Source organism: Heterocephalus glaber, unplaced genomic scaffold, assembly GCF_053883595.1.
Source record: "Heterocephalus glaber isolate CG9 unplaced genomic scaffold, H.glaber_assembly_v1.0 deba00001457, whole genome shotgun sequence".
In the NCBI taxonomy this organism is placed as follows: domain Eukaryota; kingdom Metazoa; phylum Chordata; class Mammalia; order Rodentia; family Bathyergidae; genus Heterocephalus; species Heterocephalus glaber.
In genome coordinates this window covers 3435443-3451597 of record NW_028258305.1, presented here as the reverse complement: position 1 = coordinate 3451597, position 16155 = coordinate 3435443, and the positions used below count along the sequence as shown (strand labels likewise).

General features: G+C 38.1%; 1 pseudogene; it reads left to right on the top strand.

Moving 5' to 3' along the window:
• Positions 1-2374: 2374 nt before the first annotated feature.
• Positions 2375-3989, top strand: LOC110350262 (chorion-specific transcription factor GCMa pseudogene; annotated as a pseudogene).
• Positions 3990-16155: the final 12166 nt, after the last annotated feature.

Below are 16155 nucleotides of genomic sequence, written 5' to 3'. Positions count from 1 at the left end.
ATTTTCTAGCAGCTGCTGGATTTATTTCTCATGGTCCCTTACAATTTTGAAGAATTTTTCTTTTCCTGGTCATTAACTGCAATCTTATCTTCTATATCTGAAATTCTTTCCTCTCATTGGCTCATTCTGCTGTGTAGACTTGCAATGGAGTTTTTGATCTCCTGGAAATCTGTTTGCATCTGTTATGGATTCCATTTTTTTCCTATGTTGGGATTCCATCATGTTTCTCAGCTCCTCTCTAGATTTATTAATCACGTTTTGCACTATGAGCACAATCTCTGCTGTTATCTGAGAAATTATTTGTGATTTCATTTTTTCCAGATCCTCTTTTGTTGCCAGTTCAGAGAGTCCAAGTGGTTGAGTATCAGAGTGTTCCATCTCATTTCCCTTTGGGGTTGCTGTTGGTGATCTGGAAGTTTGGTTTTGAGACTTGTTACATGTCTTCTCCTTTGGACAGTAGGGGGGTTGCTATTGGCCCCCATGTGGCTCACCTCCTCTGAGCTGGGAGTGGTGGAACAGCTGCCCAGAAGTCCCTACCTCTGGGCTGGGAGCTGTGGAATGTGTCCTCTTGCTTTTCCATCAAACATGTACTGTAGCTTCTAGTTTCTTGGTTTCTCTCTTCCTACAACTGAGAACTGGACCAGTGCTGGAGCAGTAAAATCACCTCATGGATCAGCAGCACCATACACCAGTGTCTTTCAAACTCAACTGGGCATCAGTGGCCCCACAACTCTGTAAGTTCCTTCTCAGTCCTTCTCTTAGTCCTTGGAGTTATTTTTTTCTATCATTCCCCATTTATTCCTAAACTACTTGGGTCAGAGCCTTTCTTCCAATTTTTAGCAAATAGACCTTGTTGCTACCACACTAAGAAAATCAGCTTCTCAAATACAAACTATTCAGCTTGCTGAATCCTCAACTACTAACTCCTCTTTGCTAATTCCTCTTTTCCTGCTGTTTCCATGGAAGTACTGTCCCTCCTACAGTCCAAGGCTAGTCTTTCCATCTGTGCCAGGATCTTGCATTCTCTTGCCTCCTCATCAAGTGCCTCGATACCCCTGGCCTCCTTTTTCCTTTGTCATTAACTTCTCTTTTCTAAATCAATTCATCAATACACCAAATCTATTCTGCATTAAACATACAAGTAAACAATCTTTATTTGGCCCCCTCTTCTCTTCACCTTGGTTCCTTTTACAGCTGGATTATATTATCTTTCTTTACTGTCCCTCCCCTCCTACTTTAACGTATTGCCATCTTTATTTTGTTCTTACAGTCTTAGCTTTGATCTTCATGCTGGCACATTTCATGGGTGCTTTTATGTCTTTACTCATATCAACTTTCTTCTGTACTTGACATTGCCAGAACACCTTGTTCACATTGAAATTTTTTCCCCTCTCAGTCTCTAGAGCCTTACTCACATTCAGTCTCCTGATTCCCTTCTATCTCTCTGTCCATTCTGGCCTCCACTCATGGGGAGACCCATTGCCTTGCTCCTTATGTGTCAGTGTTCCCCAACTATAAACTTTGACACTCTCTTCTCACCACTTATACTCACCCTGAATGACTTCACACAAAACCCTAGTCTCAACTACTACTTTTATAGTATGAATTTTTTAATCTATCTTTTCAGATTCTTTGCTGTATCTCTTAGTCACATATTCAAGCACATTAGGACATCTTCAAGTGGCTTTCCAACTGATGACTTATATTCAGCAGAGGCAAAGGCAAGCCTCCCAGGTCCTAATCCCCAAATGGTTTCCTAGCTTATCTATCCTAACATTCACATCAGAACCTTAAAGACTCCAGCTGTTTCCTTATGCCCCACAGCAAATCACTAGGTCCTTAATATCCTCCTTATCTATGTTTTTCTGTTCATTTCTACCACTATTTTTTGGTTCAGGTTCTGATTGGCTTTAATCATAGATTATGCCAGAAGCCTCTTTCCTGGCCTCTTTTTCTGATCCTTTTTGCCCTTCAAATTTACCCTCAGCATGGTTGCCTGTGTGATCTTACAGAACTGGTGACATTGGATCAGATATGCCTCACCTGTTTAAATCCTGCAGTCACCTCCAGTGACATTCAGGAAGATTAAACAAGCCTTTCACAATTGGTCTCTGCCTGATTCCCGGTGTCATCCTCTACTTTGCCCCCTCCAACACACAGCATGTACCTGTAGAACTGCCTGTTACTGTTTGGTAGTTTCTTTTGACTCCAAGAACCTGAGCATCTCTCCAGTTATCTCTAAGGAAAAGGAGTTTAGTGAGAGTTGTTTATGTATGGAGGTGACCTAGATATAAAAAATTTTCAGGAACTGGGGATTTGTATGTGTGTGCATATGCATGTGCTTACACACACACATACACATACACACACAAGCATGAATTCACCTGTATATCCCATTCTCCACTCTCAACCAGTTGACTTCTCTGAACTTCATAACTTTGTTTCTCACTTGGTAACATGTTACTTGCCCTTCCCCTGAGTCTTTATCATTATCTTTACTCTCAGCCTCCTGGTTAATGGCCTAGGACTTTGACTGCCTGTTTCATAACTCTACTCTGATGGCCCAACTTGTCTCTTTGAATCTAGGTCACATAAATTACAGAATACTGGCTGCTTGACAGATGTTCCACCTAGGTCAACTGCCCATCATTTGTTTTATCACCTATGGCCAGGTGACCTAATTCATCTGAAGTTTATTACCTTTTAATATTAATTATAATAACTAGTACTCATGTAATTTATGTGCTAGGCATTGTTTACAAATCTTTATATGCATTCATACCCATGTTGTCTTCAAAACAACCCTAAGAAGTAGGTTCTGTTATTACCACCATCATTTTGCAGATGGGAGAAGTAAGTGAACTGCTTAAAACATTTGAGCTACCAGGCAGGATTCACTCCCAAGCAGTCTGTGCTCTTACTTGCTACCTTGGGTATGGATTCTCTTAGAAGTGTACTGTGGGAAGTCACTGATCAGCCTTGGAAAGCAGACAAGGAAATAGTGGTAGAAATGGATAGAAAAATATAGATAGAACATGTCTAAGTTGCTTGACTGTACTGATCCAAATAAAATAAGAGCAAAATTCTAGAGCACTTCTGAGGAGAGTTAAATAAAAAGGTGTGTGTGACCTGATCTTATCGTGAAACTGACAGCCTTGGACAAACAGAGGACACAGGAATGTTAAACTGGAATATTAATGATATAAAACCACCACAGATAATTAAAAATATCAATTTGTCCTGGGAGTGGCCAGATTTCCAGCTCAGACAATAGGAATGTACAACCATACCTGAGCATCTGAGTCACCTAACAACCACAACTTCTGCATCCTTGGAACATCTTGCCAGTGTGGTAGTGTAAGGTCACAACTGCTCTGCAAAGAAGGAGTGCAAGATCAACCTGAGACCTGCAATCTGTGACAAAGTCCAGCAGAAGCAGCAGAGGAAACACTGTTCCGACTGTGATGGGCCTCTGAAAAGTATTCCTTGCTGAGACCATGGGGGCTTTTCAGTTACCAATTTTTGGAGGCATGTTGGACACTTCATATTTGAGTATAGTCATCCAAAACCAGGAACCATGTTGAAATCTAGGGCAAGAAAAGCAATGAGAAAGACATGCATGGCATTTTCCTCTGTTTCCTGAAAGCTGAAGGGGAGCCAGAGGCAAAGTATCTTCAGGTGAAACACAAAGTCATAGAAGCTTACCTTTAACTTGGTCTTTCCAGAAACACATCCAATTGCCTGGCAGTTAGAGTGGACATTTAATAGCTAACATGCCTTAGCAGAACTCAGCAAATGATTGCTCATCCTTTTCCAAGGGTTATGGTTAAAGAGGAAATATTAACCTGGAAGACCCAACTTCTGCTTTGTATCACACTATGAAAAATGTAAATTGCCCATTTCCAAGATCTGCAGTAGTGGAGACCTGCATCAGCATTTTGCCTCTGGAATCTGTTCAGATTGCAACAATTTCCAAACATGGAATATAAATGCTACTTTGGAAGTCCTTTTAATGACAATTCTCATGCTAATTATCTTTTCACCTGACCAACTGGCCTTGTGACTTCTTTCTTTTCTATAACTTTTCAGAATCCTTTCCCCAGCAGATGCCATCAAACCACTTGCAACCCAAACCAGCAGATAGGCTTAATGTCCATATCCAGGAAGTGATCTTTGTAAAGACCTGGTGCCTGTGGATTTTAACAGCTATGTCCTTCCCCATATGCTATTTACCTCAAGGAGACCCCTTCCTCCTCATCCTTAGCAATAATGTTCACTGCTAGAAAATGGGATTTTGATGGAAATATGATGTACATGGGTTTGTATCATTTCAACAAAGAAATGTTTCTAAATCCCTGTCTTTTAAGATGATCCAAATCTTTCACAACCTTTCTCCCCAAATAGCTTTTTAGGAAACAGCTAGAAAAATGTCCTTAGAACAGTTTTCAAAATATAACTACAAATAAATGAGAATCACAACTAGCACTAAGCAATGCTTCTTTCTTCACACAAGGAAGCTTTTTGGTTCTTCCTCCTCCATCCTAGACAGACATTGTTAAGAAGGGATGGAAACTTGTTCAATCTGCAGTGTATAATGTGCTCTGCTTTTTTCCTTTCACAGTTTTTGGTGCTCTCGGCACCTTACCTGCATTGTCTGTTGGGGTTTCATTGTCATTGATGTATAACAAACCAAGCAGAGATGTAGAAAGCCCACCTAGGCTCTCATCTGAGCCTTCTAGGGAACAAAGAATGAAGGAACACTTGTAGAAGGTAGAAGAGCTGAAGAGGTGTAGAAAGCTGAAGATTCTACCATGAAATAATTAATACCTTGTCTAGTCATGGGATTAGTTTATAAAACATGTGTTTTCTAGTTCATTTCTAAGACTTGTCAAGACAAGAAATGTGACCTAACCCCATTTGATAAGGTAAAGTACAGCCACATTAAATGGCCCTATGAAGAAAAATTCCAGTTGTCTCTTCCATTACCCTTTCCATGTTTCCCCTTCCTCACTAACTTTCTCTTCCACCAGGGTTGACTTTGTGCCTTTTATCTTTATTCTTTATGGCACTAACTCAGTGCAAGGTTCTTAATAATGTGCAAAATATTTGCTTAGAAAAGTTTTTGCACAATTAACATTGCCATGCTGATCTACATCTGTTCCTCTTTACAATAAAAGTGAACATAGACATAAAATCCCAAAAGAACCATGTGATCAACAAGTATCATCAAAAACTTTTTAAATCAAAGTGTGTATGTGGGTATAGGAAGTGACAAGATAATAATTTAACAATTAACACTTTTTGTTTCCCCAAGGTAGTAGACGTCATGTAAGTTCCCACCTTTTTACTCTACTTAGAATTCTCTCTCCCTCTTCCTCTCCTTTGTATAAACATTTGAAGGTGAAGGAGCAAATACATTAGTGGCACAGCCTTGAGCTCATCATTTTACCTTTGTGAGTGTCAGGTATCTCATCTGTAAAATGAAGGGGTTGAACAAGATTCTTAAAGTTCTACAATGGTGTATCTTTAAGAGAAGAACAAAGGCAGCTCATAAATCAAAGGTGACAACAGTCAGAATTTGATATTCCTGTCATCTCGCAGCAGAGTTTCTGTTGTTATGTTTAAAGAGAATGTGAGCATTTCAGTCAACCTGTAAATGTTTAATGATGTGGGTAGCTCCTTAAGTGCAATACCCTAGCAAGTGGCAACCACTTGTTTAGATGATGGTACACTGAATGGCATCGATCTCCTTCTTACAGTAGATTTGGGTTTGTCTCTAAGCCTGAAGCATCTCCTTTTAACTTCCTTACTTCAGAATACTGAGGAGGCCAAATAGCAACTCCATTCAATCACTATGTGAATTTTCCTTGTTGAATCAGATCACTCGAGGCTTCCAACAATCATCTATTGTGGTGTAGCAGAAAACCAACTTTTATATGAAATTAATGGAAGTTTATAGAGGTTAAGGCCTCAACTGGAGACTCTCTTTTGTGGCTTTTTTTTTAGTGCATTATTTGTCCGAATTTTATAAGTACATTATTGCTTTAAGAAAAAAAATTAAACCCTGAGAAATTACTCTCAGTCTAACGAGTTCTTTTCACTGACTTCAGACATCATTAGGGGAAGGCTATAGCCTAGGGCTGTGCATGAACTTTTTCTTCTAACTGTACACTTTATGTATAATTTAGCTTTCTTGACTAAATTATTCAAGCAAATAGTGAGTGAAAATAATGGAGTTCACTGAAACCTTCCAGAGTATTAAAATAAAACAGTTTTTTATGTTGGTTTGAATTTTTAAGCCTTTTAATCATGGATTTCAAATGGAATACACATGTCTGGCTTTTCCTCACATGTCCCCTGTGTCTTTTACAGAAGCAGAGAAGAAAGAAAATGAACTTTAGTAAATAATCCATTAATTAATCTCTGGTGCTGATAATAGTTCAAAATTGAAGTAACAGTGTGTGGAAGCAACACATTGAGTGGTGGGAGATAGAGTTGGCACCTATTTTAAAAGGCAGATACTTATTTTCCCTATTTCTTGTGGCCAGAAAAAAGCTGAAATTGAGTGGCAAGTTTGAAAAGGAGATCTAATCTTCTTAGTTTAAATAGGAAATTACAGTAGCAGGATTTGTACTCAAATTGCTCCAAATTTATTTTTTTTAAAGAATCTAAACATATGATCTAGGAATGAATGCTTCATCCTTGATGTAAATGGCCTGAAAACCTATTTTTATCCTAGATAAACATCAAGGAAATTTGGAAGAATATTAATTTCTTGCATATTTAATGTGTTCTCCAACCAGGGAACGTGGCCCAGGATTAGGAATTAAATTGAGATATTTTGGTATTCCCAAGTATCATCTTATGTTGATTAGAGATCAGACGCAGCATCTCTTTCTACAGAATAAAAGGAAGTAGTTATATGACACATTGTCTTTGACACAGCAAAGGCAATAATAACAACTAAGGATATGGAAGGGAAATCAGGGGTTTCAAGCAAGAGTTTTCAGGATGATAGATAATGAAGAGCTAAGTGAAAGCTAGAGAGAAATGTCTGGGTAGGAACAGTTAAAGTTCTTTGTAGGAGAAAGACAATGACTTAGAATACCAAACCTAAAAGTTTAATTTACTGACATGATTAGACACTGGAAAGAATGATCACAAAATCAATTTTTCAACACATAAACCACAGGAGAGTATTAGGTAGTAGGTAGTATGATATTATTTTTTTTCCTCATTAACTTTATTGGTACATTTTAGGTATACAATGCAGTTACATTCATCATTGGGATCTTGTACCATTACGTGAGTCTCTTGGTTCTTATTTTTTTCCCCCTTCCTTTGCCCTCCCTTGACCCACTCCACCCTTCCCTATTTGCAAAGACCTTGTTTCCATTTTTTTCCTCTTCTCATATTTTTTCCTTCCCCTTTTTTCCCTTCCCCTACCCCTCCCAATTCCCCTGCTCTTTTAGACCTTTTCTTCCTGTTACACAATATCAGTTATACATTTTTTAAATTACAATATTAAGATCTAGGAGACATTACCACAGATTTTATAGAGTTTAAAAGGATATAGAAAGCATATTACAAAAATCTTTTTTGAAATAAATTTGACAACTTCTAAGAAGTAACTTAGAAGACAAATTAACGAAACTAACTCTGGAGGAAATATAAAATTTGAAGAGCACCTATTAAAGAAAGTATATTCCTAGCTTAAAAACCTACCTATATGACAACAGCAGGCTCATAAACATTATAACTGATAAATTATATCAAACAATTAAAGCAGAAAAAAGAAGGAACACTTCTCCCCTTATTTTAGGAACTCAACATTGTGCTAATCCTAAAACTGGATAAAGATAACAGAAGAAAAAAGTATGAACATAGATAGAAATTTGTTTAACAAAACCAACTCTTAGAAGTCAGATCTGGCAGGATGTAGAAAGTGGTTTTCTTATAGGGATGGCAGTGTTGGTTCAGCATTGGAAGATCCACCCTCAAAAGTCATCATTTTAACAGAGGAATGGAAAAAGCCATATGATCCTGTCACTAGTTGGAGAAAGAGTATTGGACTAAATTCTACAGCTGTTCCTGGTAAAAGCTATCAGGAGACTAGAAGTAGAACAGAACCTTCTCAACAGATCAAAGTCATGTACTCCATACTTCCAACAAAAACTCCTTCTATGAATGGAGACAATACAATGCTTTCTCCTTAAAGTGGAGAAAAAGGGCATATATGCCTACTCTTCATCTGTCTATTAGACTTTGAAACATAGGTCTAAACCAAAATAGTCTGACAATAAAATGACACAACTAGGATAGGATTGGCAAGGCAGAAGCAAAATCTTTATATGTAGATGAAATGATCATCTACAGAGAAAATGCTAAGAAATGTCTAGGAGCCCCTAGAACTTGTACTTGAATTTAGCTAGATTAGAAAACACAAAGTATATATAAAAATTCAGGTCTGTGTATACTTGCTATAAATGAAGAACTGGTTATTGAAATTTAAAAGTTATGTAGGAGTACAAAAGAACCAGAAAAGCCAAAAACAAAAACAGTGTTGGAAGATGTTTAGCACCCAATTATAAGACTTCTTCTAAAGCTATAGTAATCAAGGCAGTGTTGGTGTAAGGAAAGACAAATAGATCATTGGAATAAAACAGAGAATCTAGAAATAGAACCACACATATATGGTCCACTGAGTTTTGAAAGATTATTTAACATTAGCATTTTATAGAATATAAACTCAACTCAAGAGCCGAGGAAGAGATAGTGTCTTCACCAAATGGCACTAGAACACCTGGTATCCATATATAAAAAATTAACCTCAACCCTTTTTTTCCATACATGAAAATAACTTGAAGGTATCTATGAACCTAAATAAGAAAGCCTAAAAGTGTAAAACTTTAAGAAGAAATTATAAGGGAAAATGTTTATGAATTCAGGGTAGGCAAGAACTACCTAGGATACAAAAACCATGATGTATAAAAGAAAAAAATTTGATGAGATTCCATCAAAATTTAGAACTTTAAATGACATCATTAAAATGAAAAGTATGGCAGACAGGCAGGTCTGTGCATGCCCTACCGAGGTCCTGAGTCACGTGAAAGACAGCGAATCACCCCGCTGCAGACAGGCAGGTCTGCCCACACCCTACCGAGGTCCTGAGTCACGCAGAAGATGCCGAATCACCCCACTGCAGATAGGCAGCCACCTGATTCCACATTACCAAGGTGCAGAGGACACCAGACCACCAGACCAAGGTACTGAGTCCCACTGTTCCCGGCCCAGAGGTAGGGGCTTCTGAGCCATTGTCCCACTGCTCCTGGTCCAGAGGAAGGGGCTTCCTGGTCACCATCCCTCCTGCTGCTCCCAGCCCAGAGGAAAGGGCTTTTGGGACACCTTCTGTCCTGCTGCTCCTGGCCCAGAGGAAGGGGTTTCCCAGCCACCATCTCTCCGGCTGCTCCCAGCCCACAGGAAAGGGCTTTTGGGTCACCATCCCTACTGCTGCTCCTGGTCCCTGTCCCACCTCACCCAGCTCAGAGGAGGTAATCAGTGCAGGTGCTAACAGCCCCCCACCCCAGTCAAAATGAGAAAAAACATGAACAAGTCTCAAAACCAGACTTCCAGATCACCTACAGCAACCCCAAAGGGAAATGAGATGGAACACTCTGATACTCAACCACCTGGACCCAATGAACTGGCAACAAAAGGGGATCTGGAAAAAATGAAATCAGAAATAATTTCTCACATAACAGGAGAAATTGTGCCCTTAGTCGAAGACATGATTAATAAAACTAGAGAGGAGCTGAGGAACATGATGGAATCCCAACATAAGAAACAAATGGAATCCATAAAACAGATGTAAATAGATTTCTAGGACATGAAAAACTCCATTGAAAGTCTACACAGCAAAATGGGCCAGTGTGAGGACAGAATTTCAGATATAGAAGATAAGATTGCAATTAGTGACCAGGAAAAGAAAAATTGCTTCAAAATTATAAGGGAACATGAGAAATCAATCCAGCAGCTGCTAGATGATGCAAAAAAGAATAACATAAGACTGATTGGGCTCAATGAAGAAACAGGGGAGAGTGCAGATGACATAAAAAATCTCTTCACAGAAATAATGGCAGAAAACTTCCCAAGCAGGGGAAAAGAACTTGACATACAGATAAGTGAGGCATATAGGACTCCAAATAACCTTGATCAAAAAAAATCTACACATAGGCATATAATTGTTAAGATTCCAGAAACACAACAGAAGAACAAAGTTCTCCAAGCAGTCAGAGAAAAGAAACAAATCACATACAAAGGAAGCCCATCAGAATGACAGCAGACTTCTCAACACAAACCATCAAGGCAAGAAGAGCTTGGAGTGACATATTCCAAGCCCTAAAAGAAAACAGCCTCTAACCCAGATTGATGTACCCTGCAAAACTATCTTTCGAAATTGATGGGGAAATAAGATACTTTCATGACAAAGAGCACCTTACGAACTTCGTGAATACCAACCCAGCACTCCAAAAGAATTTTACACAATATCCTAGGAACAGACCTTGAGGATCACAAGCCCAGGAAGCAAAGCAGAATGAACCCATCTGGCATGACAAGAAATTAAATCTAAAGGGGGAGAACCCAACAAAAACAAAAAGTCATGGGAATGACAAGTCAATACATTTCAGTTATAACCATCAACGTTAATGGTCTCAATTCACCAATCAAAAGAAATAGACTGGCAGAATGGGTCAAGAAGCAAAATCTAACACTATGCTGCATACAAGAAACACACTTCATTCAAGAGGAAACTCATAGACTGAAAGTTAAAGGGTGGAAAACAATACTCCATGTGACAGGAACCCCCAAAAAAGCAGGAGTAGCTATCTTCTTGGAAGATCAAGTAGATTTCAAATCAACACTGATTAAGAGAGATGAAGAAGGACACTACATCCTTGTAAAGGGAAGAATCCAAGAAGAAGAGATGACAATCATAAACATCTACGCACCAAACACTAGTGCACCCAACTATATAAAACAAATACTAACGGACATGAAAAGCCATATATACACTAATACAATTGTAGTTGGGGACCTCAACAACCCACTGTCACAAATAGATAGATCAACTAGACTAAAAATAAGTACTGAAATACTAGAACTCAATCGAACTCTTGAACAAATGAACTTAACTGATGTTTACAGAGTCTTCCACCCCACAAAATCAGAATACACATTCTTCTCAGCTGCACATGGGTCATTCTCCAAAATAGATCACATACTCACACATAGAACATGTATAAGTAAGTGCAAAGGAATTGAAGTTATCCCCTGTATATTATCAGACCATACTGCGATGAAATTGGAGATCCATAGCAAAAGAAACTCAAAAAATTTCATAAACATGTGGAAATTGAACAACACACTTCTGAATAACCAATGGGTCACAGGGGAAATTAAAGAAGAAATCAGACAGTTCCTTCAATTAAATGACAATGACAATACAACATATCGGAATCTATGGGACACAATGAAAGCAGTCTTATGAGGGAAATTCATACCAGTGAATATGCATATTAGGAAAACAGAATGAGCCTAATTAAACAACCTGATGCTGAACCTCAAGCTTCTAGAAAAAGAAGAGCAAGACAACCCCAAAGTTCATACAAGGGAAGAAATTATAAAGATCAGAGGAGAAATCAATGCAATGGAGACTAAGAGAATGATACAAAAAATCAATGAAGCCAAGAGTTGGTTCTTTGAAAGAATCAACAAAATTGATAAACCTTTAGTCAACCTTGTCAGAAAAAGGAAAGAAAAGGCCCAAATCCATGCAATTAGGAATGAAAAGGGTGAAACTACAACAGACCCAGCAGAAATCCAGAGGATCATCAATACCTACTTCCAGAACCTATATGCCAATAAGATGGACAACACAGAAGAAATGGACAGATTCCTAGATCCATATGAATTACCAAAGTTGAATGAAGAAGACCTAAAAATTCTAAACAACCCAATATCAACCAATGAAATTGAAAATGTAATTAAAACCTTAACTAAGAAAAGCCCAGGCCCTGATGGCTTCACTGCTGAATTCTACAAGACATTTAGTGAGGAACTGCTGCCATTACTGTTTAAACTCTTCAGTGAAATTGAAAGGGAAGCAATACTCCCAAATTCATTCCTGGAAGCAAGCATCACCTTGATCTCGAAAGCAGAGAAAGACCCAACTGAAAAAGAGAACTATAGGCCAATCTCACTAATGAACATAGATGCAAAAATCCTTAATAAGATCCTGGCAAACAGAATGCAGAAGATCATCAAGAAAATCATACACCCTGACCAAGTGGGATTCATCCCAGGGATGCAGGGATGGTTCAATATATGAAAATCAATCAATGTAATACACTATATCAATAGAGCCAAGGACAAAAACCATATGATTATCTCCATAGACGCAGAAAAAGCATTTGACAAAATCCAACATGCAGTTATGATAAAAACCCTACAAAAAATTGGAATAGATGGTCTCTACCTCAAACTGATAGAAGCCATCTATGAAAAACCAACAGCCAATATCATACTAAATGGTCAAAAACTGAAATCCTTCACACTAAAATCAGGAACAAGACAAGGATGTCCACTGTCACCACTCTTGTTCAATATAGTTCTGGAAACATTAGCCACGGCAATTAGACAAGAGAAAGGAATAAAAGGAATAAAGATAGGAAATGAAGAAGTCAACTTCTCATTATTTTCAGATGACATGATACTCTACATAGAAGACCCCAAGAACTCCACCAAAAGTCTTCTAGACTTAATAACCAAATTCAGTCAAATAGCTGGTTACAAGGTCACCACACAAAAATCAATAGCTTTCCTCTACACCAATGACAGACTCACTGAGAGAGAAATAGGGCAAATAATTCTTTTCACAATAGTATCCAAAAAACTGAAATACCTAGGAATCATCCTAACGAAAGAAATCAAAGACCTCTTCTCTGAAAGCTATGGCACTCTGAAAAGAGAGATTGAAGATGATATCAGAAAATGGACAGAAATCCCCTGCTCCTGGGTAGGAAGGATTAATGTAGTGAAAATGGCCATACTTCCAAAACTGCTATATAGATTTAATGCAATTCCAATTGAGATCCCAGCAGCATACTTCATAGACCTTGAGAAAACAATCCAAAAATTCATTTGGAACAAGAAGAGACCCAGAATAGCAAAAGCAATTCTAGGTAACAGAGACATGGCAGGGGGTATCACAATCTCCAACCTGCAACTCTACTATAAAGCTACAGTGATAAAAACAGCATGGTACTGGCAAAGAAACAGACTTGAGGACCAGTGGAACAGATTAGAAGATGCAGAAACACTGCCAGACACACTCAGCCATCTCATCTTCGACAAAGGAGCCAAACACCCTCACTGGAGGAAAGATAGCCTCTTTAATAAATGGTGCTGGAAAAATTGGGCTTCAACTTGCCAAAGATTAAAACTAGACCTGTATCTCTCACCATGTACTAAACTAAAATCAAAATGGATTAAAGATCTAAATATTAAAATAGAAACTCTGAACCAGTTGGAACAGAGGTTAGGTAGAACTCTTGAAGACATTGGTGTAGGAAAAGATTTTATGAACAAAGCCTCAGTTGCCCGTGAACTAGCACAAACAATCAACAAATGGGATCTCTTCTTATTAAAATCCTCTGCACAGCAAGAGAAACCACCAGCAGTGTGAAGAGACAACCCACAATGTGGGAAAAAATCTTCGCCTGCTCTTCCTCAGACAAAGGTCTACTATCTCGAATCTATAAAGAACTTAAAAAGATCATACCTCCCAAATTTAAAGACCCAATCCAAAAATGGGCATCTGAAATGAACAGACATTTCTCAGACAAAGAAGTAGAAATAGCAAATAAATACATGAAAAAATGTTCAACATCTCTGGTCATTCGAGAGATGCAATTGAAAACAATGCTGAGATTCCACTTCATTCCAGAAAGAATGGCTGCTATCATGAAATCAACCAATAACAAATGCTGGCGGGGCTGTGGGGAAGGAGGAATCCTGCTCCACTGCTGGTGGGAGTGTAGACTGGTGCAAGCAATGTGGAAATCAGTATGGAGATACCTCAAAGAACTAGGACTGGAAATCCCATTTGACCCTGCTATTCCCCTTCTGGGGATCTTCCCCAAAGAATTAAAAGAATCTTACTACAGTGATATATGTGCACCCATGTTCATAGCAGAGCAGTTTGTAATAGGTAAAACTTGGAAACAGCCCAAATGCCCATCAACTGGAGACTGGATAAAGAAAATGTGGTTTTTTTATAAAATGGAGTACTACTCAACCATAAAAAATGAGAAATTAGAGACATTTATAGCTAAGTGGATGCACATTGAGGCAATACTCTTAAGTGAAATAAATAGGACACAGATGTGTAAATACCAAATAGTTTCTCTGGTGTGAGAAACTGAAAGTGTAAATAAGGACTAAATGTATAATAGGTAATGTGAAATAGGAAGAAAAGGGGCAAAGGGGAAGGAAGTGGGAGGGCTAAGGGAAAGGATAGAAGGGAATGGGATTAATATGAGAAAATGGAAAAATAGGAACAAAATCTTTGTAAAAAGGGAAGACTGGAGGGGTTGAAGGGAGGGCTGGGCAAAGGTGAAAAACAAGAACCAAGAGAGATTAAAGTTGCAAATTTCCAATGATGAATGTCATTGTATTGTATACCTAAAATGTACCAATGATTAGAATGAATAATCGATAATGTAAAATAGGAAGAAAAGGTCCAAAGGGGTAGGGGTAGTGGAAGGCACAGGGGAAAGGAAAGAAGGGAAAGGAAAAAATGATGAGAAATGGAAAAAATGGAAATAAAGTCTTTGTAAATAGGGAAGGGTGGAGGGTGTGAAGGGAGGGCTAGGAATGGGGAAAAAATAAGAACCAAGATGCATTATATAAAGGTACAATTCCCAATGAGAAATGTAATTGTGTTGTACACCTACAATGTACCAATAAAAGAAATTAATACAAAAAAAAAGTAGTCCTTCAAACAGACCATATTTACAATGCATATAACCTATGGCCAGAATATATAAAGAATTCTTAGAGCTCATTAATAGACAAGCCAATTAAAATGTAGACATAAGATGATAAATAGCCCGTATAGCACAAGGAATGGTGTGCAATTCTAGAATCAGAAAAATACTAATCAGTACAATAATAAGATTGAATTATACCCTCATTAGGGAGATGAAGTCAAAAGTTTTAAAAGCCTTGTCATGACTTTTTCTTTTTGTTGGATTCTCCCTCTTTGCGTTTAATTTGTCACGCCCAATGGATTCATTCTGTTGGGTTTCCTGGGGTTGTGATCCTCATTGTTTTTTCCTAGGGTATTGTCTAAAATTTTTTGGAGTTCCGGTTTGACATTCACGAAGTTCCTGAGGTGCTCTTTATCATGAAAGCATCTTATTTCTCCATCAATTTTGAAAGACGGTTTTGCAGGGTACATCAATCTGGGTTGGAGGCTGTTTTCCTTTAGGGCTTGAAATACATCACTCCAAGGTCTTCTTGCCTTGAGGGTTTGCGTTGAGAAGTCTGCTGTGATTTTGATGGGCTTTTCTTTGTATGTGATTTGTTTCTTTTCTCTCACTGCTTATAGAATTTTATTCTTCTCTTGGATTTCTGGAATCCTAACTATTATATGCCTATGTGTAGATTTTTTTCGATTAAGGTTAGCTGGAGTCCTGTACGCCTCACTTATCTGTATGTCAAGTTCTTTCCCTGTGCTTGGGAAGTTTTCTGCCATCACTTCTGTGAACAATTTTTTATGTCATCTGCACTCTCTCCTCTTTCTTCATTGACTCCAATCAGTCTTATGTTATTCTTCTTTGCATTGTCTAGCAGCTGCTGGATTGATTTCTCATTTTCCCTTACAATTTTAAAGCAATTTTTCTTTTCATCCTCACTAATTGCAATCTTATCTTCTATATGTGAAATTCTATCCTCACATTGGTTCATTCTGCTGTGCAGACTTTTGATGGAGTTTTTAATCTCTTGGAAATCTGTTTGTGTCTGTTTTATGGATTCCATTTGTTTTCTATGTTAGGATTCCATCATGTTCCTCAGATCCTCTATTTTTTAAAT